General features: G+C 42.4%; 1 long non-coding RNA gene across 1 annotated transcript in view; it reads right to left on the minus strand.

Moving 5' to 3' along the window:
• The window catches only part of LOC113930928, a 41,709-nt gene extending 23,561 nt beyond the window's left edge, over positions 1 to 18,148 (minus strand). Inside the window, exons 1-2 of the long non-coding RNA XR_003522629.1 lie at positions 17,981 to 18,148; positions 13,106 to 13,313 (exon numbers count right to left, since the gene is read on the minus strand). This is a non-coding gene — a long non-coding RNA (uncharacterized LOC113930928). The remainder of the gene's footprint in view (positions 1 to 13,105; positions 13,314 to 17,980) is intronic.
• Between the last annotated feature and the right edge of the window lie 9,659 nt (positions 18,149 to 27,807).

Below are 27,807 nucleotides of genomic sequence, written 5' to 3' on the forward strand. Positions count from 1 at the left end.
TAATGATTTTTCTTCTGCCTTTGTTTCCCACATCAATTACCAGGAAGTGGGGATCGTGGGGGCCATTTTGGAAGTTGCCAACCACAGTGTAATGGTGCAACGTGGCATGAAATTAAGAAATTCACGTGGATTTAAGCAGCAAAGTATATGGAAATCATTGCTCTTTGCAGTTTATTCCCAAACATCAATACCACACAGGAAATCAAAGAAATCTACGCTAGAACTGTATGTAAATGGTAACAAGTCCACCAAAATGCTTCAATGACCACTATTTTCTGGGATAAAAAAAGTTCTACACAATGCCTTTATAAGACTCAACTGAAAAAAACATAAGAGTACAAAAGGGCATTATTCACTAAAATATGTCCCACGTTGGGCAAAGGCATTTTAAGGCTCGGATGGCTTTCATGGTATGAAAACACAAAGACAGTTTTCATTTCTTCTGGCTTTGTGTGTCCAACATTGCTTTAAGCACAAGTCAATTTCATTTGACCCATTAAATCAGTGAATACATACCCACTTCTACCATATATATTGTGGATATGGAGCAAGGCAATTTATGGTCCCGGACTCCCTCCACCGAAGACCAACATTTTCTAACACCTGCCTATGCAGTGGCTCTCTATGAAGGAGCCATTGCATCCACACTGCCTTACTAGGTGCATCACTTCCCTTGATTCCTATTCTGGGTTGTAATAACTGGCCTGGTTTTCTTCCCCCAGGCATTTTTCTACTAAAACTGAGGCCATTTAATGCCTCTTACTGGGTCAGCCTCATTTTAGAGCAGTAGTTCTCAACAGGAGTGATTTTGTCCCCAGGGGGTGTTTGGCAATATTTGGAGACATTTTTGATTGTCACACCTTGGCAGGGGATGGAGGTGCCATAGGCATCTAGTGTGTCAAGGCTAGGGATGCTGCTAAACATTCTATGATGTCACAGGACAGCCCTGGCATCAAAGAGCTATCCAGTCCCAAATCTCACTGGTGCCAAGGCTGAAACTCTGAGTTAGGGTTAGCGGTAACTTTTTTTCCTATTCAGGGGGAATTTAGTATCTTTTGTTTGGTAGGGAAGTTAATATAATCTCAGGTTAACCTGGGTTCTGACCTTGCTCTTACCTTGCCCTAATTCTAATGCTGGGGTTCCTGTGCTCACCTTTCTACCTTGGTATCCCGGGTATCTTGCTTCTGGGTAGTCCCTGCATGGTCAACCCCTGCCAGAGATACAACTCAGAACCTAAGCTCTGAGATCTCAAACCAGGATCCGGCCTCTGATTCACAGGCAGCATGAGGGCAGGCTGATGTCCTTTCTGCTCTTTCTGGCCAACCTCCTGCTCATGGCTGACTGGCTCCTGCACATCACCTAACCCTGTCTGGCACTCACTGCCAGTCCATCTGCCCGTCCACCTTTCCCAACCCCTTGTCCCCATGCTCCTACTATTTGCTTCAATTTTTTTTTTAAGGTTTTATTTATTTATTTGACAGAGAGAGAGAACACAAGTAGGCAGAGCGGCAGGCAGAGAGAGAGGGAGAAGCAGGCTCCCCACTGAGCAGGGAGCCCAAGACAGGGCTCGATCCCAGGACCCTGGGATCATGACCTGAGCCGAAGGCAGACGCTTAACCAACTGAGCCACCCAGGCGCCCCTATTTGCTTCAATTTCTGACGCTACCTGTCTGGGGTCTCCCAGATGTTCTATGGTCCCGCTCTCTGAACTTGCCCTCATATAGTTAGGCGTGGTCTGGTCCAAATTTCTGTCCTTTCCCAGCCCGGAAGTCTAGTTTCTAATATCTTGCTTGCCTAGTCTAGTCCTTCCTATTGCCTGATGACCTCTTGTTCTGACCCATGAAATAGATCCAGCTGTATGTTGAGTTATGCCAGAACAGGCACTAAAATCGTAGAAAATAAATTCATTAAATGGATGATGACTGATTTTATGTAGGTAAAATGGCAACCAGGAGAGCCTTTTCACTGAATTTTTAAATTTTCCCAAGTTTTTCTGATTGGTTTTTAAAATTGTTTGTTGTTGTTCGTTTTTGGTTTATTAGTTTTTTGAATTATAGTGCAGGGGATCAGAATATGATAGCTCCAAATAAACTACTTTGGCATAAGATTTTGAGCTGAAGAAAACTGAGAAACAGCAGATGCCAAAAATAGCTCTCTGCCTTCTCCCCATTTGCCTCAAAGCAGAACATAAAATTCCATTTGTAAAGGTGTCCCTCTCTCATACCGGGAAGAGGAGGACAATTCTTAGACTCCTAAGCACCAGGGACAACCATAGCCTCTTGTTAGCCTGGAGATGAGAGGAATCTACCCATAACAAACTTCACTAGCTAACCATTATCTTCCATTAGTTTCCCCACATATATTTACTTTACTGTGGCTTGTCACCCCTAAAAGCCTAAGCCTGTTTTCCTTTTGTCTTGTCACCTCTCTGCAAATCTCTTGCTCTTGTTAAGATGCCATAACAGCTTAAGTTCTAACCACCACTTTAAGTTATCACTGAATTTCTTCCATATATATATATATATATATATATATATATATATATATACATACACATACACTCGGCTCATGTTAATAAACTCAGTTTTTCTCTTGTTAACCTGTCTTTTGTCAGTTTAATTTCCAGGGACCCAACTGCAGAACTGAGAAGGTAGAGGAAAAGTTTTGTTTTTTTTTTTCCTCTCCCTTACAACAGACACAATTGAAAAGATGGCCCTGGTATGTTTAGAAGGGCTTCTTAAGAGCCCATTGAAGCTTATAGTCAGGCAAAGAAGAGAGGGTCATCAAAAGCCAAGAAGGAAGAGTAGGAGAAATGATGACTAAACGCAGTGTAGTGTCCTGAATGAGATCCTGGAACAGAAAGAGGACAGTATGGAAAAACGTGAAATTCAAATAAAGTCTGGGGCTTGGTTAAATTACACCAATTTTAGTTTCTTCATTTTGACAAATATGCCACAGTCATGAAAGATACTAACTGTGGGGAAACTGTGTAAGGGGTTAAAAAAAATAAACACAAAGAGGATATTTGGGGAACTTTATGCTGTGAAGAAACCCTTCAAAAAACCACAAGGACATGGTTTTTGTTTTGTTTTGTTTTGTTTTGTTTTGTTTTTAAAAGGATGTGATTCCAAGGCCACTTCTGTTTCCTCCCTTGTCCAGACACCATCCCTTAGGTCAAGAGGGTGAGGTAAGCGTTTTCCAGGCAAACCGTAGTTGGTCCCCACATTCTTCCTAGTTCAGAATGGTTTGAAACAGATGTTTCCATGCAACCATTTGAGGACAGAATCCGTTTCCATGCTGAGAAACTCACACCCACCTTCGTGTGTATCTGTTAATTTCTTTCAAATACATCACTTCCTTTTGTAGCAATAGTCTTCCAATCACAAACACATGACGTCCTGGCCTCAGTGGCCTCATAGAAGTGTGCACTGTTATTAGAAAGGGTTAGCCAGACCCCTAGATGAAGAAAAATGTGAATTTGACTTCCTGGCATTTTCAGTATGAGTGAATCCACTTAAGCAACTGCTCCCTGTCCTCGAACATGATTTTGCCATTTATTCTGGATGGTCACTGCTGGGGAGTTTACCACTGCAGGGGCAGGTACAGATGCATTTGCCAAACCCATTAGAGAGGAACTACAATGAAGCCCCTCCCCCGTGTGACCGCCAAATTGTCAAACAATGTGTTCAGCATGATATGTCCTAGTTCTGACATTTTTCGGCAGCTAGGGAAAGACCAAGCATAATTTTTCAGAGAGTAAATCTTCCAGCAAGCAAATAATTACTGAAGGTTTTCCCTAAGGTATTTTCTAAAGTAATGTAAGTGTAGTTAAGGGTGTTCTGAACATGTCATCTCTCTGCAGAATAATAAGGAGAATATTTAAGAATCTGTTGCCATTTTATGCACTAGGGGCTTGCTCCCTTCAAGAAAGGCAGTGACAAGGTTTTTAAAATGGAGGATCTGATTTTCATTCAAGATCATGCCTGTTTTAAAAGCATTTGTTTTTACCAATATTCAAATAATATTAAAGAGAACGAAACTGATCCATATAGCCAGTGTTTCCCTTGTAAGATAAAAGGACCAACCTTCTATAAGTAGATTAATAAAAAAAAAAAAATCAGTAAATAAACCTTGGTTCAGAATGAAATTGCTGACAATGCAATTCTTAGAATAATTGAAAAGATAAAGAAAAATGGTACTATGCTCATTTCCTTCCTTTACAGATCATGTGGTTCTTATGCTGTGAAGAATATTCTTATTCTTTATCCGCTCACCCTTGCCAGGTGGCCAGCATGCAGATACCATGCAGCCAGACATGGAAGGGTCAACTTCCATTTTCTAGTTCCATGCCGTCCCTAGGACCTTATGGGATATAGCCTTTGTGGGATCCACAAGTAACAAGGCTGAGGTCTTTGATTTCCCTATAGGGTTCCAGAACCCTCTCCTTGGGGCTGTTTCAGCGTTTGGCATCACAAGCCCCAGAGACCAAGAGAATGGGAGCTGTCGCCATAAGAATGCCCATAATAAGTAGGTATTGGCATTTTCAATTATACGGTAACAATACTATAATCCTGAGTTTCTCAGCCTTGGCACTATTGACATTTGGGGTCAGAGAATTCTTTGCTATGAGGGCCATCTCGTGCATCGTAGGATATTTAACATCCCTGGTCTCTAGCTACTAGATAGCATTAGGTCTTGGCAACCAAACTGTCTCCAGACATTGCTGAATGTCCCCTGGGAGTCCCAACCATCCACCTCCCCTTCCCTGCCCCCACCTTTGAGAACCACTGCTGTAGTCAACAAGGGAGGAATAGCTGACCCAGAGCAGCTCAGGAAAGAGGCCAAAAGGAACAAATACAAAGAATGGTGCTTCGGGTTTAAAGTCTTTAAAAAGCCCATCTATTACTGTCTACTTTGTGGCTTTTGGTACATTTACAATGTTGTGCAAGCATCACCTCTATCTCATTCCAGAGCATTTTCATCACCACAAAAACCCTGTACCCACAAAGCAACCATTCCCTTTGTCCCCTCTCCAGTCCCAGACACCCACTATCTACTTTCTGCCTGTCTATGGATTTACTTATTCTGGACATGTCATATCAATGGAATCATACAACGTGTGGCCTTTTGTATCTGGCTTCTCCCACTTAGTATAGTCTTTTCAAGGTTCATCCATGTTGTGGCACACAGCAGGACCTCATTCCCTTTTACTGCCAAATACTTTCATTGTATGCCTAGGACCACAATTCATTTGTCCATTCATCCACTGAAGGACATTTGGGTTGTTTTTTATTTTTTTATTTTTTTAAAAGATTTTATTTACTTATTTGAGAGAGAGAATGAGAGAGAGAGAGCACGAGAGGGAAGAGGGCCAGAGGGAGAAGCAGACTCCCCGCTGAGCAGGGAGCCCGATGTGGGACTCGATCCCGGGACTCCAGGATCATGACCTGAGCCGAAGGCAGTCGCTCAACCAACTGAGCCACCCAGGCGCCCCGGACATTTGGGTTGTTTCCACCTTTTGGCTATTGTGAATAGTGCTGCTATGGACGTGTGTGTGCAAGTTTTTGTTTAAACACTTGTTTTCAATTCTTTTGAACACACACCTAGGGGTGGAACTGCTGGTTACATGGTAATTCTATGAAGAGTAACCCATTTTTAATCTGGAACTCTAAAGTGGTTAGTGTTTTCAATGATTATTTTAAAAAAATCTACCAGGGACCAGACTTAACACCAGTGATAGCTTTGAAAGGCCCTAGAATAAGCCTTGTTAACCTTGGGTCTCAAATGGTCTTGGGCAGTCTCTGAATGGGTTTCAAAAGAAAACCTCTAGAAATGTGTCAATTGTGTGTGTGTACAAATGTGAACCTCGCTAGGGAGAAGGTTATTAGTTGTCAGTAGAATCCCAGAGGAGGTGTCCGTGACCGCCCACCCCCCAAACCTAGAAGCCTCTATATCAGAAATATCATTCAGTTGCTTGAAGAAAAAAATAGCGTAAATATATTACAATTCTAATTGTCGATTATACCTCAATGGAGCTGAAAAATAAAAACAGTGGGAAATTCTAGTTTTAAAGATTGGGAGTGGTGTGATTCTTGGCAAACATCAACATTTCTGAGCCTTCCCATCTGAAAAATGGTTCCCTGCATTCATCTGCCCAACCCCCCAACATCATCCATTGATTCTCAACACTGCTGCCCAGGTGATCTTTTTATACTGCCAATTCGATCAAGCCACCCTTTCTAGAAACACTTCAATGGCCCCTCTTTGTTCTCTGCATAAAAGCCAAAATGCTAGTGGAGACTACAATATATTTTCATCTATTCTTCCCATTCTGTCATTATCTCCCATCAGCCTCCCTCCTTTTCAGAGCTGTTTCCCATTTCTGCCACATGCCAAGCTCCCTCCTGCCTCAGGACCTTTGCACGTGCTGGTCCCGCTGCCTGGGAACACTATCACCACCTCTTCTACCTGCTCACACCTACTGACCCTCGAGGTTTTAAGGCAAACATTAGGTCCTCAGGAACACTGTATCTTAACCTCCCACCCACAGATTAAGCCAACTGCCCCTACTGTGGTTCTCATGGCACTTATGACAATTTTACATTTACAGTTACCCGATAATTGGACTACAGTTTGTCTCACCCAGTAGAATAGAAATTCCATATGGGCAGAGACTTTGCTTTTGCTCACCATTGTATTGCTGGCATATACACTTTTGCTTTTGCTCACATTGTATTGCTGGCATGTATATATACACATGGAATTCCTGACTAAAAGAACACTAAATTCATCTGTTAATGCTAAATAGGTAAAATTCTGACACTAAATTTACCTAAAGGAGATAAAAAAATACTGAGAGCCTTTACAACTAGATCTCAAAGTGTGGTCGCCAGATACCTGGGGGGTCCCCAAGACCCTTTCAAGGGTTCTGTGAAGTCAAAACTATTCTCCTAATGCCTCAAAGATGTTACTTGTCTTTCTCACCATGCTGATATCTGCACTAGTGTTACAAAGCAGTGGGGAGTAAAGGTGCTGGAACCTGAACTTGAATGAAGGCATTGGCGCACGCTGTACTAGTAGGGATTGTGTTCCCACCACCACGCACTTGCAGAAAACACAAACGCCAGTAAAATTATTACTTTTACTATCTTTCAACTCTTGAGTACACATCTTCATAAATTCTGTGTGACAAAATGAGAAGTATGTCTAAATCCTTTCTGCCGCCTACCAATGTTCATATATTGTCTCAAGGAAAAGCCCTCAGTGACTGTTTGGGGGCACCTGGGGGGCTCAAGTCATGATCCTGGGGTCCTGGGATTGAGCCCCGAGTCGGGCTCCCTGCTCAGCAGGGAGTCTGCTTCTCTCTCTGCCCCTCACCCCACTCGTACTCACTCGCTCTCTCTCTCAAATAAAATCTCAGAAGAAAAGAAAAGCACTCAGTGACTGTTTCAAGTGCCAATATTTGAGTTGCCAGGTAAACTAGCTGTTGTTTTCACGTGATACCATTTTAACTCGAAAGGCTAACTGACAACCAGGGGTTTTTACAGAGTTGAGGACTAGGCAGACATTTTCTCAAAAATGAACAAAATGGGCTTGTCAGTTTGAGGAAAACAATTGACAGTATTTGCTGCCAATAATAAAATTTGAGTTTGAACTTGAGCTTTCAAGTGACAATTACAATTTTAGAAAACTTGAATATGCCCCCATGGGCTTGACAGCTTCCCATCATTTAAAGACTTCTCTGAGGAGATCAGTGGTATTAATGAGTGTGATTTTATTTTATACTGTATAAGGAAGATCTACATAACTCAATGAAACAATATTTCCCTCATGACCAACACACAATGTTACAAAATCATGCATGGGTAAAATATTCATTCAAAATGTAAGATAAGCCAATGAATTTTAATGTAACAGAGTACAAAAACGTCATTACTATGGTTTCAAATCTCATAATGTATATTTTCTTCAAGAAACTACCACTTGTCACAATTTGGTGTAGTACCATAGAAGAATATCTACAACTACCTGAAAAAGTTGTTAGTATACTCCTCCTATTTCCAAATACTTATCCTTGGGAGGCTGGGTTTTCTCTATATTTTCTGAACAAAACAATGTTTCAGAATCTACTGAATACAAGGGCGCCCGGGTGGCTCAGTTGGTTAAGTGTCTGCCTTCAGCTCAGGTCATGATCCCGGAGTCCCAGGACTGAGTCCCACATCGGCCTCCCTGCTCAGCGGGGAGTCTGCTTCTCCCTCTGGCCCTCCCCGCCTCTCGTTCTCTCTCTCTCTCTCTCAAATAAATAAAATCTTGTAAAGAAATCTACTGAATACAGAAGCAAATATGAGAATCCAGCTTCTATTAAGGCAGACATGAACGAGACTGCAAAGATGTGTAACAATGCCATTTTCCCAATAAATTTTTTATTTAAGAAAATAGTTGTTTTCATGAAAATGTGTTATGTTAACACATATTGGGTTTGCTATTGTGATTTTAAATAAATTAATAAATAAGTATTTAGAAATTTTTCTCCACTTTTATTTCTAACCTGGTAACACCAATTGATAAAAATCCACACAAACATGAGCCCTCTGGAGTCCTCAGATTCTTAAGACTAAATGTTGGAGAACGGCTGATTTACATTACAAATAAAGATCTCCATTTTAAAATTTTGAAATTGCTGATAGTGTTATAACATGAGGTTAATATTCAAAATATATAAGGAACTCATACAACTCAATAGCAAAAACCAAACAATCCAACTTAAAAAAATGAAGAGAGGACCTGAATAGACATGTCTCCAAGGAAGACATCCAGACGGCCGACAGACGCATGAAAAGATGCTGAACGTCACTCACTCATCATCAGGGAAATACAAATCAAAACCACAATGAGCTATCACCTCACGCCTGATAGAATGGCTCATCTCAAAAAGACAAGAGCTAACACAAGTTGGCGAGGATGTGGAGAAAAGGGAACCCTCATGCACTGTTGGTGGGAGTATCCCTTGGTGCAGCCACTGTGGAAAACAGTATGGTGGTTTCTCACAAAATTAAAAATAGAACTACCCTACGATGCAGCAATTCCACTTCTGGGTACATATCCAAAGGAAATGAAATCAGGATCTCAAAGAGATATCTGAACTTCTATGTTCATTGCAGCATTATTCACAATAGCCGAGGTACAGAAACAACTGAAGTGTCTCCGGATGGATGAATGGATAAAGAAGATGTTTCTATATGGCTATTATATTATATACATAAGTAAATGCACAATGGAATATTATTCAGTCATGAGAAAGAAGGAAATCCTGCCACTTGCAACAACATTGATGGACCCTGAGGTCATTATGTTAAGTGAGATATATCAGAGAAAAACAAATACTGTATGATCTCACTTATATGTGGCATCTAAAAAAGCTGAACTCAGAAACAGAGTGTCGACTGGTGGGGCACCTGGGTGGCTCAGTTGGTTAGGCATCTGCCTTCAGCTCAGGTCATGATCCCAGGGTCCTGGGATCGAGCCCCGCATTGGGCTCTCTGTTCAGCAGGGAGTCTGCTTCTCCCTCTCCCACTCCCCCTGCTTGTGTGTGCTCTCTCTCTTTCAAATAAGTAAATTTTAAAAATCTTAAAGAAAAAGAGAGTACCACCATTGGTGGTTGCCAGGGGCTAGGGGATACAGAAAATGGGGAGATGGTGGTCAAAGGGTACAAACTTCCAGTAATAAGATAAGTAAGTCCTGAGGATCTCATGCACAGCATGGCGACTCTAGTTAAGAATACTGCATTATGTACTTGGAAGTTGCTAAGAGAATAGATCTTAAGTGTTCTCATCACAACAACAAAAAGTAAACAACAAATTTCTGTAAAAGTAATCATGGAGGTGTTACTAACATTACTGTGGTCATCATGTCACAATATATATGTGTATTAAATCATCACGTTGTACACCTTAATCTCAGTGTTATATGTCAATTAAATCTCCATGAAGCTGAAAAAAATATAATTATAAAGCAACCAGACTATAGAGTCTGTAGAGCTGGAAAAGCAGATATGCCTCAATTATTTTAACAGTAAGTCCCTTAAGCAAAAAAAAAAATAAAAAAAATCTCTATAAATTATAAATAGCAAAAGCTAAGAGCAGTTACTCAGAGAGCTATATGTACCTGTTTAGGAAAACAGGAACAGCAACCAATCACCAGTTATCATGTCCAAACGCCTATATCCAAGTACGTGTAGCGTAAAGGGGAGGAAAAAGCCAAGAGGGTATAAGTGTTCATAGAAGGACAATTCTGACTCATTTGAACTCTTTAGTTATTAATAATCACTGATCACAAAGTAAAACACCCTTGCATTCTCGAAAAAGAAGTAATCCCAGGGCGCCTGGCTGGCTCAGTCAGTGAAGCAGGTAACCCTTGATCTCTGGGGTGATAGCTTTGAGCCCCACGGTGGGTGTAGAGATTACTTAAAAATAAAATCTTAAAAAAGGAAAAAAACAGTAATCCAACAAGACTGGATCATGGAAATATACTTTTTTTTTAAGTAGGCTCCACGCCCAACATGGGGCCCGAGCTCACGACCCCCAGGTCGAGAGTCACAGGTGCCACGGACTGAGCCAGCCGGGTGCTCCGAGACCGAATCGTGGATATACTACTCTTTGTTATATTATTCTCTGTGTTTTCTAGGCTTGAAATTTGCATGATAATAAAAGCAGCACACCACACTGGTAACCTGGGGAAATAGAGTGATTCTCAAGGTGCGAACAGGAAGACCCTCAAACAATACAATCTTAGTAACATTTATTCTTTACCCACATGCTTTTTTAATTTTTCCCAAACCCATAATGTAATGGATTTTATCCTAAAGCAGGGCCTCTGCTCCCTGCCAGTTTTTGACCCATTTCTACGCTTACTTAGGGGAAGACATCAGAGAATCGGAGATGCCCAATTCCCACCACCCTAGGCGGGGTCTCCACCAGGGGCTTCACAACCGAGTCCCCGTCCTTCAGCTTCCCCGCCCTCCACACCCCCCAACAACCCTAGTGATTATTTTTACCTAAGGAGTAGCTGCTAAAGGAAGCCTGCTCAGTTCAGGGCAAAGGTCTGGTTTCCTGGCAGTGCCTGCAGAAAGACAATTGCCCCGGAATATGCATCGTGTACTTTAGATACAGGTTTTGGCTTCTTCTTACTTCCACCCACCCCTCCCCCTACAGACGTGGTCTAAAGACTTTTGTATTTTGTGGTTGGTGAGGATGATGACAGAGCTGATAAAAATGCAAATTTAACACTTCCAGCTCTTAACCCTGTCACCATCCCAAATATTTTCCCTGGGAGTTTGTTTCATTACCCAAGGTTTTAGGATAGCTAAAATTCACATATAAGGAAACACACAAGGCTTCAGTGTATCGTTCCGTGAGTTTGGACAAATGCGTGCCGTACCACCTAATCCAAACCCCGGTGAAAATGGTCATTACTTTCCCTCCAGAAAATTCCCCCTTGCTCCTTCCTTCCTGGCCAAAAATCACTATCCTCTCCTGCTTAGAGGCAGTCACTGTTTGATTTTCCCATCGCACTGAATCCCGGAGTGTATTTGGGGATTGGAGGGAGAGGAGGCAAATTTCTGAGAACCCTCATTCATTAAATGAGTTGAGTTGTGGATTCACCCAAAGGGGCTCTGCTCAGTCTTGAACTGGAGGCCCAATTTTCACAAGGGGGCTTCTGATTAAGGCCGAGCTGAAATCCATTTTCCCCAAAGTCGCTTCTGTTTTCATGGACATAACCCTGGCGCTATATCCAGGAGATGTCAATGCTTAAGGGCCAGGGAGGAGAAAATATAGCTTAGGCAAAGAAACCAAGACTCAAAAGTTTAAAATCTAGCTCTTACTTGGAGCTCACCATTTTTATGTCTATGCTTTATATGAAGAGGCTTCAGACTAGGGATCTAAATTTTAAGCATATCCCCAACCTGGACTGGCCACGACTTTGGATAAATTACTTCCCATCTCTGAACTTCTACTAGCTATAAAGTGAGTACCGCTGTATTGATTTCCACTATAATGGGCAGTGTGAATCTTGTAGCCATGGTATTTGGGATGACGGCTTGTTTATGTGCATCCAGCCTCCCTCAGGTCCATGAGGTCTAATGAAATGAAAGCAGACTCCTTCATTCACAACGCAAGAGGTGTCGAAGAGAAAGTTCGATGACAAAATTAGCCATACACTTACGGGGGAAGGACAGTGTCCAGAATTTTATTCATTATCAAATAAATTTGGTTATTTTATATTTCCTGTCAGATTACTTTTCAGATGTCAGTACTCATCAGTATGCAAAAAAAGCAACGCTACCTTGCTAACTCTGCTAAAGTCACTTCTGTATTGTTGTGTTCATTAGAATGTTCAGGAAGGATTCATTTGGTTCATACAATAAAAGAGCTACAAATGGTAATGATTCCCAAACAGCACTTTGTTCGCAAAGAATCCCACGCCAGAACACTGAGGGGGCTGACTTCTGTGGTGGGAACTCAGCTACACCATGTGTTCGAACAGAACCCAGTTTCTCCCTGTGAGCAAGTCATTCTCCTTGGCAGCCTAGAGTCTGTCTTTCCCCGCGGGACTCATACCCTGCGTGGCTTTTGCTTTTATCCCTTCTCTTTCCTATTCCTCTCCTGCCCACGAGGATTCCAGCAGAACCTCAGTGTGAAGATCCAACACAAAAAAAATCAAAAAGTCCAACGAGCAAACCCTCAGGTACAGAAATCCCTTCTCTTCTCTCAGGCTCGATCTATTTCTTGGCGGAGCCCCAGGTCAGGAGGCAAGTTCGCTGTGGATGCGTGTTCTGTGCATTGGGTGCCTCCCAGGGTGCTGCAAACCTGTGCTCGGGGTGAGGGTGAGCGTTCCCCCCTGAGATGGGGAATCAAACCCTCGGGGTGCGGCTGCAATCGGAGAGAGTGGGAACACTGGGGGAGATTTGGGGGTTCAAGCTTCTGATGCCTGGTCTAGGGCTAGAAACCCCCATTCTCTGAGCCTCAGTACCCTCGGCTGGAACTGGGAAATGAGGACCCACGCGCTTGTAGAACTTCGCTCAGAATTTAACACTCATAATTCTCACCTGAGACTCTTGTGACGCTGCAGAGTCTGCTGCCACAGGTCTGGGGTGGGGCCAGACACCGCAGGTCTTCCAAGCTCCCAGGGGACCCTGGTGCTGCTGGTGGTCTGCGGACCCCAATTTGAAGAGCGTATTCTGTGGCCGGGCTTGGGTCAGGTGCTTGGTGTTTCAAAAGGTCTTCACATTCTCATGATGAAGTTAGCATCACTCCCTGCAACACAAAAAGCAACCTGCGCTTGGAGAGGTCAGGAGAGCGCCTGGCGTCACGCAGCTGGTGAGCGGCACAGAGGAACCCTGGTCCCCCCAGTCAGTGAGGAGAATGAGTTACAGCCGTGCTAGTCGGAGGACGGGCCCCTCGTTAGCAGCACCAGCAGCACCTGGGAATGGGCTGCACACGCACGTTCTTGGGCCCCATCTCAGACCTACTCAACCAGAAAGTCTGGGGGTGCTCCCTGCGATCTGCAGTCCAACAGGTCACCCTTCGTTCTTCTGATTCTGCTGAACATTCAACTTTGAGGATCCCTGAATCAGAACACTGCTTCTCAGACCTGATCATGTGCACGAATCTCCCAGGCGTCCTGTTACAGTGCACCTTCTGATTCTGCAAGTGCAGAGTATGGCGTGAAAGCGTGCATTTCCAACAAGCCCCCATATACTGCCGATGTCGCTGGTCCAAGGACCACACTCCGACCAGCAAGGAACTGGATGATTTTTCCCTCCAGTCAGAAGACTGAGTTATCTGTGGGTTTTACTCTTCACATGCCGATAGAGGTGGAGAAAGAAGTGGAGAGGACATTCCTGAATTTAAGTGCAGAACGGGCTCAAACCAGAAAGCTTTAAATTCAATCTCAAAATTCTAGGATAAGCAATAATACAGTAAAACACCAAAAGAGGGACGCCTGGGCGGCTCAGTCGGTTAAGCGTCTGCCTTCGGCTCAGGTCATGATCCCGGGGTCCTGGGATGGAGCCCCGCATCGGGCTCCCTGCTCGGCGGGAAGCCTGCTTCTCCCTCTCCCACTCCCCCTGCTTGTGCGTGCTCTCTCTGACAAGTAAATAAATAAAATCTTAAAAAAGAAGAAGAAGAAGAAAGGAAGACCTTTCTCCATCACAGGGATAAGAGTGCCTTGCTCTATCCGCCCCAGCTGAGCCTTTAATCTCTTTCTGGCCAACACTGGATTTTCCTTCTGAACTCACCATGTCTTTAAACAGTTTCCTTTGCAACCCCAAGCCCCAAACGTCACAAAATCAGGTACATCAAATAAGGAAAACCTGCTTTGCTATGACCTCCCTCTCTTAAACATTAATCACTGCTTCCCTTGAATTTTCTCTTTGCGCTTATGGCTGCCCAATGGCTTATGTCTCCTGAAAATTCTGAGAGATCCCAGAGAAGGGAAGAAATCCTTCCTTTTATACCTGGATAGATTTACTATGCAAAAACGTGGCTAATCCAGCGCGCTCTCCTGCTGGGGAGGGCGTCAGCTGAAAGCAGTAAGTAGGGAACATTCCCAACAGCTGGGGCGTCAATGCCCCCTTACTGCAAAGGGGTCCAGAGAACCTCTGCACACCCAGAGGAGGGTCTCCTGTGTGGTACTGATCACCCGTATTGCTCATTCGTATCTCGTTGTTTGACCTTCTTTAGAGCAAATCATGAGGCTAGGATGTATATCTCTTTGATTTTGAATGCATGCCCAGCACAGTATCTGCTATGGGGAAGAGCCATGCATTTTTGTTGAAGAAATTTTTAAAAATCTGAAAAATATTCCATAGGTTCTGTGATTAGATGCAGCCTTTATCTCTTTATTGATTTTTCCCTTAGCCACCAAAACATGCGATGTTTCATTTGTAAGATGTCATATAATTTAAAGCATCCAAAGCTTGCATGTTATCTCAAGAAACCTTTCTAAAGCCAACCCATTAATCTTGATTAATTTTTATCACTTGCTCTGCATTTAGAACAGAGCTTTGGCTATGATGAACATATCCTAGTTGACACTGTCCAGGGCGTGCCTTGATCTGTGGTGATTTGGCATCACGGTTGGGTGCCCTGGTACCAAGAGCACAGTCCTTGGTTGAATAGACCAAGTAGGAATGCAGAGCCTGCTTAATCAAGAGCTTGCTTGACGTGACTCCTCGTGAGGAAAGTCAGATGCCCGGTGTGTAGGCAGAGGGCGATTTTCTCTGATGACACCGCATACCCATTCCAGAAACTCACTAGGTCAGCAGCTTCCTCGACAGTGGCCCGACTGGGAATTGCTGTGGCCTGGTTCCGTTCTCTACCGCCTCTAGTTGGGGATACTGCCTTAATGAGGCCTCTGAGTAGCTGGAGTTTGCTTACGGTATTTGAGTGGAAGCAAAATAAATCGGATGACATTCTCCCCTCCATCCTATCTTACTTTCTAGCTCAAGGACATTTTAATTCATTCAACCTTTACTTTTATTTCCATTTCTAAAGTTTATAAATGCGATCCTAGGGTTGTTTAGCTATTAAAAGAAAATCTTTCCTTCCTCTCAAGCTGTATTCTGACGAGACTGTCCAGATGATTGCAGTGGCCTTTCCATGAAAAAAATTATAAGGCAAGGATGTTGCAACCAGCGGATTATCTCCAATATTGAAAAAGCAGATTTAAAACTCCAAATCTTTGAGTTCCTCACAAATTCTTAGCAATACAGTCTAGTCTTGGCAATGAGCATTATAATAATATTAATGTTGAAAACAGCTGTTAAGTTTGCATCTAAGAAATGTTTGCAAGAACGCACATCAGGTCAGCAATGTACTCGAAAACAGGGTTTTTCTGTGTCCTGCTTCCATTCGTTATGATATTTTCGGTTATATAATCTTTTCCCTAGAGAAAGAGGAATAATGTTGTGAATTAAATGTGTCAGATAAATGGATGTGGGTCTTTCTCTTGATCTGAATGCTTAATGCAAAATTCTTTCCAGGAGGCATCCTAGGTAGTTCCTGAATTAGGTCACTGAAAGCTTTTTTTTTTTTTTAATCAGTTTTAGTGCTCTGTATCTAACTATAATCTATAGCTTTCTCCACATTATTTGAATGCCAGCAATTCTGATAATAACAGTGCGTCTCATAGCTAGTGGCTGCTCTCTTCATTCAAGAAGCCTCTGACTTTACCGTGTGAATTAAATGGAGCAGCTCGAAATTTTCAACATTGACCTGTTCCTAGTGGAAAAGAAGCAAAAATGTCACTCATTTTCTCTCTCTCTCTCTCTCTCTCTCTCTCTCTCTCTCTCTCTCTCTCTCTCTCGGCAGTTTGGAATCTGAAGACTAATTCTGCTTACATCAGGGAACAAGTGATGTAGATGAGCTTCACAAAAGATCGCCAAGGGCAATCCCTCCCCCCCTCCCCCCACCCCGTTTCTTTGAAAAGAAAGTCTAATGGTTTGAAATGTATTCGATCCGTTTGATGGGGAATTGCTCTTACAGTCAGAGAAGCTAGTTCTAAATCTCAGAGTGGGAGATGATGGATTTATGATTTTTAAAGCTCCAATAAGTGTTTCATGTTGGATTGCTACATGAAAAAAGAACTTGGGAAAAATAGGAAAAATGTATGCTTTGTGCTTCTAGTACATTTCAATACCAGGTTTTAGTGTGATATACAGCGGTGGTTGCCATAACAACAGAGGGAACCAGGGGCTGCGATTATGCATATAAGGACCTGGCAGCCAGGGAGAGCTGCCCTTCCGCCAGAAGCGACAGTCTTGTTCATTGCCATCTAATTCTTTCACCTTGTGCACCGATTATCTAGATTTGGGTTCTTAAAATTGCTGATGGTCGACCTAAACTTTAGGTTCTGAGCTTTTTCTCTTGATAATTCCCACAATATTAGAGCAGAGGTGGATAAAGTGAGTATGTGTCAGATCCCCTTGTCTCAACAGCTTAAGAAATCGATATAATTGATGAGATGGAGTTGAAGCTACAATATAATCGAGGAAAGGAGGAACCCGTGCAATTTTGGATTAAATAATGTGATGATGGATAAGTACTTATCTAAATGGTGAAAGGATTGCTTTGGAATAAAATATCACACACATGGTCCAGCATGAGAAATAGTCCTCTACCTTTCAACAAAATGGCTGATGGCATCTAGTACGTTGGCACGTCACAGCGAAAACTTTGCTTATTCATTATTCGAAATGATTCGTAGCGAGAAGATATATTTACAACCAGCTGATGAGAGGTACTGAGTCAAATCTAAACCATGGCACCATCATTTCCCTGTGAGGTTTTCAAACCAACAATTTTGAGAAAGACAGTGGAGAGCTTTTCCTAGTAAAGTTACTAACTCTTCAAAACTAGCAATGACAATGCTGCAAGTGATATGAAGTAACTTCCTCAACGTCACAAAGGTTTGGCTCCTTTTTTACTCCATGTTTGTGGAATTCAAAGATAAGCTGCCCCATAGCAGATTCTGGGCTTTTTTCTTTTTATTTTTTTAAGATTTTATTTATTTATTTGACAGAGAGAAAGACAACCAGAGAGGGAACACAAGCAGGGGGAGTGGGAGAAGGAGAAGCAGACTTCCCGCCGAGCAGGGAGCCCGATGCGGGACTCGATCCCAGGACCCTGGGATCATGACCTGAGCCGAAGGCAGATGCTTAACGACTGAGCCACCCAGGCATTCCCCGGGTTAGTTTTCCTCACCACTATGAACCTACCATGAAGTTCAAACCCTACTTATGGTAGGCACTACACGGTGTGGATGTAAAATCTCTCAGGAGAGTTTTCCAGCCGTAAAGTTATGTGGTAAGCTGTGTTATTTATCTGTTGCTGCTAACAAATTACTCCAAAACAGTGTCTCAAAGCAATAGGCATTTACCACCTCACAGTTTCTGTGGAATAGGAATTTGGGAGTAGCTTACCTGGGTGATTCCGACTCACGGTCCCTCGAGATTTTGTAGTTAGGACATCGGCAAGGCTGCAGTCATCTGAAGGCTTGACTGAGGCCAGTGGATCTCCTTCCATGGCTCTACGGCAGGAGGCCTCTGTGCCTTGCTGAGTGGGCCTCCCCGTAGGGCTATTTGAGTGTTCTCACAACATGGCAGCTGGCTTCCCTGAGAATGAGTGATCAAAGAAAGAGCAAGGAGAGGCCATACTTCTAGCTCCTAGTCTTGGAAGTCACATACCATCACTTTAGTCACATTCTATTTGTTAGAAGTGAGTCATAAGTAGAGCCCACACTCAAGGGGAGAGGAATTAAGACTCAACCTCTTCAGGAAGCAATACCAAAGAATTTGTAGACATATTTTCAAGCTAACACATAAGCAGAGTTTGGATTTCAGAAAATACTGAAGGTCTGGAAATCCAAAAACATAAAAAACACAATCCAATGTAATTTATCTAATGGAGCTAAAAATATGCACAGAGCCAACCTATCTACACCAAATGTAATGAGTAATGTCAGGAAAGTTTGCATTCGTCGAAGATCTTAGTCCCGGACATAATATAATATGTCTGAATAGTATCGAGGTGACTTTTCAAATAATATTGTATCTCTAAAATATAATTACAGTAGTGTAGCATTTTTCTAAAAGGGTCAGGCTCACAGTCAGTACCATTATTCATGAAGACTCAAGAAAAAGGCAAATAATTAAAACAAATAATGTAAAGATAACCTATTAATTTTTATAGATATCCCCCCAGCACTTGTCAGGTGTTTTGATGAATTGTGTTATTACCTGAAGTGTCATCTCCTTGCATTCCTAAGCTTACAGCATCCCCAACCTCTGCTGTGTATTTTTCCAATCATGGAAAGTACTTCATTTAACCTTTGAAACAATCCAAAGCCAGCTGTAAAAGGAAAGGAGCTGGATATTTGAAAAACTGAACAATCAAGCTAATAGTATTGGTCCATAGTGAAAAGATGAAAGGCACAGAGCTCAAAAATTACCCCAAAACACAAAACAAAGAGTTAATGGCTGGGATCAGATGCTCATATAATGGCTCAAACCCTAGGTCTCTTTGTTTTTATTTATTTTATTTTTAAAGATTTTATTTATTTACTTGCGAAAGAGAGAGCATGCATGGTGGGAAGGGGAGAGGGAGAGGGGGAGGAAGAAGAAGAGGGAAAGAATCCCAAGTAGACTCGCCGAGCGCAGAGCCCCATGTGGAGTTTGATCTCAAGACCCTGAGATCACAACCTGAGCTGAAACCAAGAGTTGGAAGCTTAACTGACTGAGCCACCTAGGCACCCCCTCTTTCTGTTTTTAACAATGTTTTTCAAACTTATTGTTATTAGAGAAAAATACATGTTATCATAGAAAATTGGGAGATATAGGGGCGCGTGGGTGGCTCAGTCAGTTAAGCATCTGCCTTCGGCTCAGGTCATGACCCCTTGGTCCTGGGATCGAGCCCCGCATCGGGCTCCCTGCTCGGCGGGGAGACTGCTTCTCCCTCTCCCTCTGCCATTCCCCGCTGCTTGTGCTCTCTGGCTCGCTCTATTCTTCTGTCAAATAAATAAAGTCTAAAAAAAAAAGAAAATTGGGAAATATAGAAAACTAAAAAGGAGAGAACAATCAGCACCAGAATCAGCAAATTTAATGATTGGTGCATTTCCTTTAAATCTTTGATTCATACAGATTTTGTACATTGTTGGGATGACATTATCCACATATTTTTGTACATCCCACTTTTTTCACTTACTATTACAGAAGAAGCATTTCCCCAAATTCTTGCATCTCTTCATCGCTGTTTTTGATGACTGCATAATGTTTAGAAGTATGGCTATTCGTAAGAATTAACTTCTCCCTCCTATTGGACAACTGGGACATGACAACAGCAGTAACCAACTTTATCACGTTTTGGGGGGTGGGGCACCTGGATGATGCAGTCAGTTGAGTATCCGACTCTTGGTTTTGGCTCAGGTCGTGATCTCAGGGTTGTGAGATCGAGTCCCATGTCAGGCTCCGCTCTGGGCGCGGTGCAGTCTGCTTAAGACTCTCTCTCTTTCTCTCCCTCTGCCCCTCTCCTCCTCCCCAACCTCTCTAAAATAAATAAATAAATCTTTTTTTTAAGTTTTTGTTTTTTAATTTTTTTATTCTTATTATTTTTTTAGATTTTATTTATTTTTTTGACAGCGAGAGACACAGCGAGAGAGGGAACACAAGCAGGGAGAGCGGGAGAGGGAGAAGCAGGCTCCCAGCTGAGCAGGCAGCCCGATGCGGGGCTCAATCCCAGGACCCTGGGATCATGACCCGAGCCAAAGGCAGACACTTAATGACTGAGCCACCCAGGCTCCCCAAGTTTTTGTTTTTTTAAATGTGTGCGCCAGGCACTGTTCTAAGTACATTAATCCTTACAACTCTGGGAGGTAGAGTTTTTCATTTTTGTTGTGTTTTATTTTACAAATGGGAAAGTCAAGTCACAGAGAGGAAAAAAACAGTCAGTGGTCATTGTCTTTAATTCTTCCCTCTCCCCTGTGCCACATGACCTAGCATTGCAATAGAGGAGGCTGAGTCTGTGTCCCTGCCCCCTGGGTTTGGGCGTAGCCAGTGGAAAGCTTGCAAACTTGACGAGAGCTTTAAAACTTTAAGGGTACATGTACGGTTGGGCTTGACCTCTTAGGCCCCTGTGATTCACCATGAGAAAAATAGGCCTCAACTAGCTCTGGTTCAAGGAAAATGAAGAAACACGTGGAGCGGGCCTAAAACCAGCCTGCAGCCTGCAGCCAAGCCCTCCTAATCCCAGATGAGTGCCACCAAGCTGTAGCTGACCCACAGACCAATGCATGAAAAAATAGGTAATTGTTGCAAGCTCCTGAACTATTGTTATGCAGCAATAACTAATGTACACTATCAGTTACCACAAAGGTCCTTAACCTGGGGCCCATGAATATCTAGAGTCAGCAATGGATTTTACTTTCCTTGGGCAATCTCCACAAATAGTAATTTTTACCACCAAGCTTTTTCTAAGAATTGAGCAATTTTTCGACTTCAGTAACTAGTCTTCATTGTGGTATTTATAAGCAAAAGGAATCAAACTGAAAAAGTTAATTTTGCATGGCTGAAGGTGATAATAAAACAAATTGCTTATCTCTATCATGAAATGTGTACAAGTGAGAGAGGAAATGTTCATCCAGTTGTACAAAAATCTAAAATCAACAGCAGGTGACTCGGGAAGAAAACAAGAAGGAAATCACTTGCCTTAAGGTAGACCTTTTGCCTAGAGCTTTCCTGGCTCCTTACTCCTAGGTTGAGGATTTCTGATGAAGGCTGGCAAACAAGGGGTTAAGCGTGGGGCTGAAACCAGTCCTAGCTGCTTTAAAGTCGTACAGAAAAAAAATACAGTGAGAAAGGAAGCAAACAGAAGATGAGGAAGAGAGAAAGGAAACAGGTTTTTATCAGGCCTTGGAGCTCAACCATTCACACTAGGATTTTATCCTTTGGCTAGTGTAGAAGTTGATTTTAATCAAGTTAAGTTATCCTAATTTTCAAAGCATTGTTCATATTTTTATCATTTTCTGAGTCTTTAATAGTATTTCAAAATGGATCTGATGTGAAACCCCACTGTTTGTGCAGCAGTAACTAAAAACATTCGGACTCCACAGAATTGAAATTATTTTTAGAATGCTGAAAATTCCCCTGGTGCAACAGAGATAATGATAATCATAATATTTGCAAAAGGAAGTGTTTGGTTGGGTTGTGTGTAAGACACACACACACGCGCGCGCGCGCGCGCGCGCGCGCGCGCACACGCACGGACCAGAAAGAATTCACTAAGAACCAGGAGGACACAGATTTACTCCCCCGCCTCGTATGAATCTACACAAAGAGTCTTTCTTCTTGCAATGGATCTTCTAATGTCAGTAGAGTCTTTATTAAGGTTTTTCCGGCTACTGATGAAAGATATAGAGATGATTAATAAATCTAGATTCATTTTATAAAGCTTTGTAGATGAGATTTGAAAGAAAACATGAATCTTATTCAAATGGCAAGCATTGTTAGTCAAAAGAATAAAGTCTTTTAAACAACTTTCTGGTGGCTTGTTTTATTTATTTGAAGTTTTGTTTTCATAATAGGCAGAAACTTTTATCATTGTGGTAGCGTAGAAATAATTTTATTTTTTTTTAAAGTCTCCTATATTCCTGGTGAAGTATTACCTTTATCGAAATCATCACATAAAAATTTCTTTCTCAGGGCGCCTGGGTGGCTCAGTTGGTTAAGCAACTGCCTTTGGCTCAGGGCATGGTCCCGGGGTCCTGGGATCAAGCCCCGCATCTATCGGGCTCCTTGCTCAGCGGGGAGCCTGCTTCTCCCTCTCCCTCTACCTGCTACTCCACCTGCTTGTGTGCTCCCTCTCTGTCAAATAAACAAATCTTTTAAAAAAAATTTCTTTCTCGACTTGAAAGTACAATTCTTGCTTCATTTGGGAAAAATAACTGTTAAAAATTGTTTCTGTTTGTATTAGATTGCTTTAAACATTGTTTAAAAGATTTTATTTATTTAGGGGAGAGAGAGAGAGAAGAGAACATGAGCAGGAGGGAGGGTCAGAAGGAGAGGAAGAAGCAGGGAGCCTGATGCGGGGCTTGATCCCAGAATCCTGGGATCATGACCTGAGCCCAAGGCAGCTGCTTAAACAAATAAGCCACCGTGGCGCCCCTGTAATAGATTGCTTTAAACTCTGGTTCTAACATAGCTGTTTCCACTGGAAATGTTGAAACAATGAGTGAAAGAGATATGGGGTGTGTGAGTGTATAATTAAAATATGTGCATATGCAAAACCATAGGTGGCTTCAACACCAGAGGATAGAGAAGGTTCTAGTAGAATGCATCATCCAGTTACCTACTCTTGTTTCCCGAAGTGGATTGATCAGGAAACTAATGAAGCTTAAAGACTCCACAGCACACCTGGGCCCCCTCCAAGGCAATGTCTCCACATGCTCATATGTTTTTGTAAAATTTGCAAAAGTAGTATGTTTTACCTACAATTAGTTAAGTCTACTGTCTCTTTCCACTACGACTCCCTGTCCTTGTATTGGGTGGCACTGGAGATAGCCATGGCATTTCTGAAATCTAACTAAGAGAGAGTGGGTTTAGTGGGAAATATTTGTATTTTATACCCAAGTTATTTCTAGTCAACCTGATGTAGGAATGGCTTTCAGGAATACTTCCATCTCCCTGCATGACTCACCTGGAATCATGACATTTAGGGCCAGAGGCAAAAAATATTAATGTGTGCTGTCATGCCTAGAAACACCAGAAGTATGGGGTAGTGGAGGAGAAAGCAAGTTTGAAATACAGAAAGCCAGAAGCTGGTCTGTGGAAAACCTTCCAGTCATGAGGTGAGTTGAATTATAAGTAGAAGATTTAGTTCTTCAGTAACCTCAAGTTAGAATGGAAGTTCTCTCCCATTGGGAGCAGACTGTGATAGCTCAGTGTGTATACAGTTATAAACTCGTTATACAGTGAAATCATGTGTGTATATGAAACAAATTTCATGTATTTTCAAATATATGAAATATAATTTCATAGGATATGGATTTCACTACATATAGTATATATCTCATATATATTTTCACTACATAAGTAAAATATATATGAAATCAATAGAAATATATACCATGCATATGATATATATTTGAAATCAACAGAAATTACACTGATACTGAGAAAGGAATTACAATTAAAGGATCCTTTTAGATCATAACAAAATCAATAATACATGAAGAAGAAGAAATAAATTTTGAATAGGAGCAATGAATAGGCACCTGGATTGTTTGCTAATTCAGTTCATGAAAAAAAGTGAATCATATAAACACAGATGAAGAAAATTAAATTTCTTGCCAATTTGATAAGAAATACTGATACCGACAATGATTAACACAAAAAGAGTATACCACTAAACGAGGTTATCAGTGGTGTCACATTGTTTAATGAGGGTTATCAGTTCAAAGAATGTTTAAGGTTAGTTACTGTGTGAGGAAACTTGAAATGCCCTGAAATCTGAGAGCTCATACATGCAAGAAATTTGATAGGCCTTCCAAGCTTGGCAACAGATTCTAAAAATTTATGTGAGATTTTTGGCAATGAATGTCATTTCGACTTGAAAATGAATGGGGACGCTGAAATCAATTTCTGTGCTATTGATAATTTTTAAAAAATCAATCATGCTAGATGGAGGAAAGCCTTTTAAGTCCTGTTACAGAAAACATTACAAAAGCATTGACAGGGCGCCTGGGTGGCTCAGTCGGTTAAGCATCTACCTTCAGCTCAGGTCATGATCTCGGGGTCCTGGGATCGAGCCCCACATCAAGCCCCGCATTGGGCTCCCTGCTTAGTGGATCTGCTTCTCCCTCTCCTTCTGCCCTTTTCCCCTACGAGTGTGTGTGTGTGTGTGTGTGCGCGCGCACGTGCATGCTCTCTCTCTCAAATAAAATCTTAAAAAAAAAAATGCTTTGTCATTTGAAGAGCTAATCAAAGAAAATGCAGCTAAAAAATATAGGAAAAAATATACAGGTGTTCCAGGGAGTTAATTAACATATGTTATTTTTCCAGATTTTGTGATGCTTTTGGTATTTGCGAGCTTTTTTTTTTGATATTTGTCATTTGTTGTCATCTTTTTTCTTATTCTAAATATGTATTTTACTTTTCATACTTAATCCTGAATTTGTAACATACACTCCTATCTGCCCGTAGGTACAAGTGTAGACATGTGTATACATGTATAAGTGGGCATAAGTGTATACACGTGTGTGCTCATGACTACACACACACGCACGCACGCACACACTGGTATCGTCATTCGTACTTCCCCACATTTTTGGCAACAGATTTGGCCACCCACTGCAGACACTAGACCTCTGGGATACCATCTGATCTCAAGGCAGTTCTGGTGCATTGAGCCCTCCAAACAGGACTGGAGCAAACCTAAGAAGCCACTGCCACTCTGGAGAGACCACTGTGAACAAAGATGGATTTGACCCAAAGGCTCTCTAGGGAAGCCTCCTTGTTTTCAATCAGGGGCACCTCAGGAGTTTCGAACTGTTTCTGGAGTACCTAGGGGAGTTAAGTTTGTTCAGCTCTCAAGAGTACCCTGGGGGCTATAGCACCCTCAATGGGTTCTCTAACAACCTCCCCCTCCTAGCATCCTCCGGGCTTTTGAAGACAGCCCAAGTGCCATGACTCCTCGGAATAACTGCAGGTTCCTGGCTCTGAAACCACCTCATGCTGGAGAATGAAGAGCTGCTGGGCGCCTGGGGAACAGCAGTGGGGAGCTTTCCATAGGCTCTTAGGGGATCTGGTTAGAGGCTGCTTTGCAACAAGCTGGCACAAATCGCAGGGAATCCAAGGTCTGGCTTCTAAGATGGAAATGCATCTCAAGGTAGTGAAATAGCTCCGTAAACATTTGCTACTTTGTCATGCACCATGCAGGATGCGAGGCCCAGGAGTTACCCCAGGAAGGGGAGATGGTGAGCAGGGCAGGGGACATCCACCTCAGGGGCACTGGTGACTGAGCCAAGTTGAAGGCACTGGGTAGGCACACCTCCAACGGATGTCCGACCAAATTTTGAAGGGACATGTGATTCAGATCTCAGCTCTCTCTCCCCATCTACATGGGCCACATGCATCTTATTAGCGTTTCCCCCTGAAATCCAATCCAATGTGGATAAGTTACAGTTTGGCTGAAGATTTGCGGTGACGAGGAGCTACCTGATCTACAACACACTGAATTCCTTTGAAAACACGCTGCGAGTGTGTGTTTTCCTTCAAAGATCTTCTTCCAACCCCACCTTCTTCTGACCCCATTCCCAAACAGCCTCGGTCCCCTGCTTCTCCAGCTCCCTCTCTACTATGCAACGCGAGCATTAGCCTGACACACAGGCCTGAGGGCTGCCTTCTCGCCCACGACCTTGATAAAGCTTTTTTTCAACTTCTCAGTTAAGGCAGGTCTCTCCCTACCTAGAAATTCTGGTACCAGCTGCTAAAACGACAACTGTTTCTCCATATGGCTTCCTAGATAAAATAGGAAAGAACACTGCTATTTTCCCACAGATGTAATGATTGATAGTGTTCTGTCTGGGCAACGTGTATCATTACAGTTCTCTGAATGGGATTTTTACTTCATAAATCAACCTAAAACTTCATTCTCGTATTTTCTCTGTACAGGCCCGTAAAGGAAATTTGAAAAACATATAAAATTTGAAAGAAAACTGAATCGGCATCACTTCGCCACTCACGGTAGACCCATTTTTCACATTTTTGCCAATTTTCTCCCAGATTTTACATCCACCGAACTAGTTTTTGTCTGTTTTTCAAGCATAATTTTAACCACCCTGTGTGTACACGTCTGTGTAATGCTTTTTAAATGTAGATCCTAAAAATTTTCCGTGTTACCACCTGGACCTCATACATATTGAAATGGGTGCATGGCAGACCCTTAAGTACACAGTCCTTATTGACTTACTATATTAGTTTTCTACTCCTGCTGTAACAAATTAGCATAAATGGAACAGCTTAAACCACATGGATTTGGGGCGCCTCGGTGGCTCAGTCGGTTAAGCGTCTGCCTTCAGCTCAGGTCATGATCCCAGGGTCCTGGGATCGAGCCCCGTGTCAGGCTCCCCGCTCAGCGGGGAGTCTGCTTCTCCCTCTGCCTCTGCCCCCCTGCTCATGCTCTCTCTCTCTCTCTCTCTCTCAAGTAAATAAATAAAATCTTTTTTTAAAAACCCCCAAAAACACATGGATTTATTATCTGACAACTCAGCAGTCTGACATGGGTCTCACCAGGCTGAAGCCCAGGAGTCTGCAAGGCTGTGTTCCTTCTGGAGGCTCCAGAAAGAATATTTCCTTGCCCTCTACAGCTTCTAAAAGCCACCTGGATTCCTCACCTTGTGGCCCTTCCTCCATCTACAAAGCCAACAACATGGCCTCTCTCTGTGCCTTTCTTCCACTTCTACTTTTAAGGACACTCATGATTGCAGCGGCTGCTCAATAATCTCCTGCATTAGTAATCTTAATTCCACCTGTGGCCTTAATCCAGCCCAGCCCTGCTCCCCTCTGCTGCGTGAGGAGACATATTCACAGGTGTCCAGAATCAGGACGCAGATCTCCTAGAGTGGCCATTATTCGGCCTACCATACTTATCCATTTCTCATTATTGGACTTTCAGGTTGTTTCTCATTTTTCACTATGATATAGAACACTGAAATAAATGTTGTCATTTAGTTTACTTTTTCCTTATTTGGTAAACCAATCTTTTCCAGCTACAAACCTTTCCTCCTGAAAGGAACAATTAAAGAGGGTAAAGATACCCTGAGCAGGTATATACTGAAGGCTGCGGGTATTGAAGCAGTACGTAGTACTGAGCAAAAATAATACTGAATTTCTAGTCCACACTCCGCCAGCATTTACTAGCTGAGCGATTTTAGGCAAGTCACCTAATGTTTCTGAAAAACTTCTCTATCTGCAAAATGGGAAATAATAGTTATCCAGGCATTACTGCAGGGTCAAATGGAACGATGTAAACCTAGGAGCCACTGCGTTACTGGTGGTCACAGTGGAGATTATCGTGATTAAGATAATAATCAATGTGATACTGGAAGGTAGATCAGAGAGCACACCCTTATTATAATTTCTAATATTGCTAGTGATAATACAGCTGACACCTCAAGTCATTTATCTTGTCTGGATGGACAAGGAAAAATCAGAAAAGTAATTTGGTTAAGAATCACATTGAGAGGGGTGCCTGGGTG

This window comes from Zalophus californianus, chromosome X (assembly GCF_009762305.2).
Source record: "Zalophus californianus isolate mZalCal1 chromosome X, mZalCal1.pri.v2, whole genome shotgun sequence".
Taxonomy (NCBI): Eukaryota; Metazoa; Chordata; class Mammalia; order Carnivora; family Otariidae; genus Zalophus; species Zalophus californianus.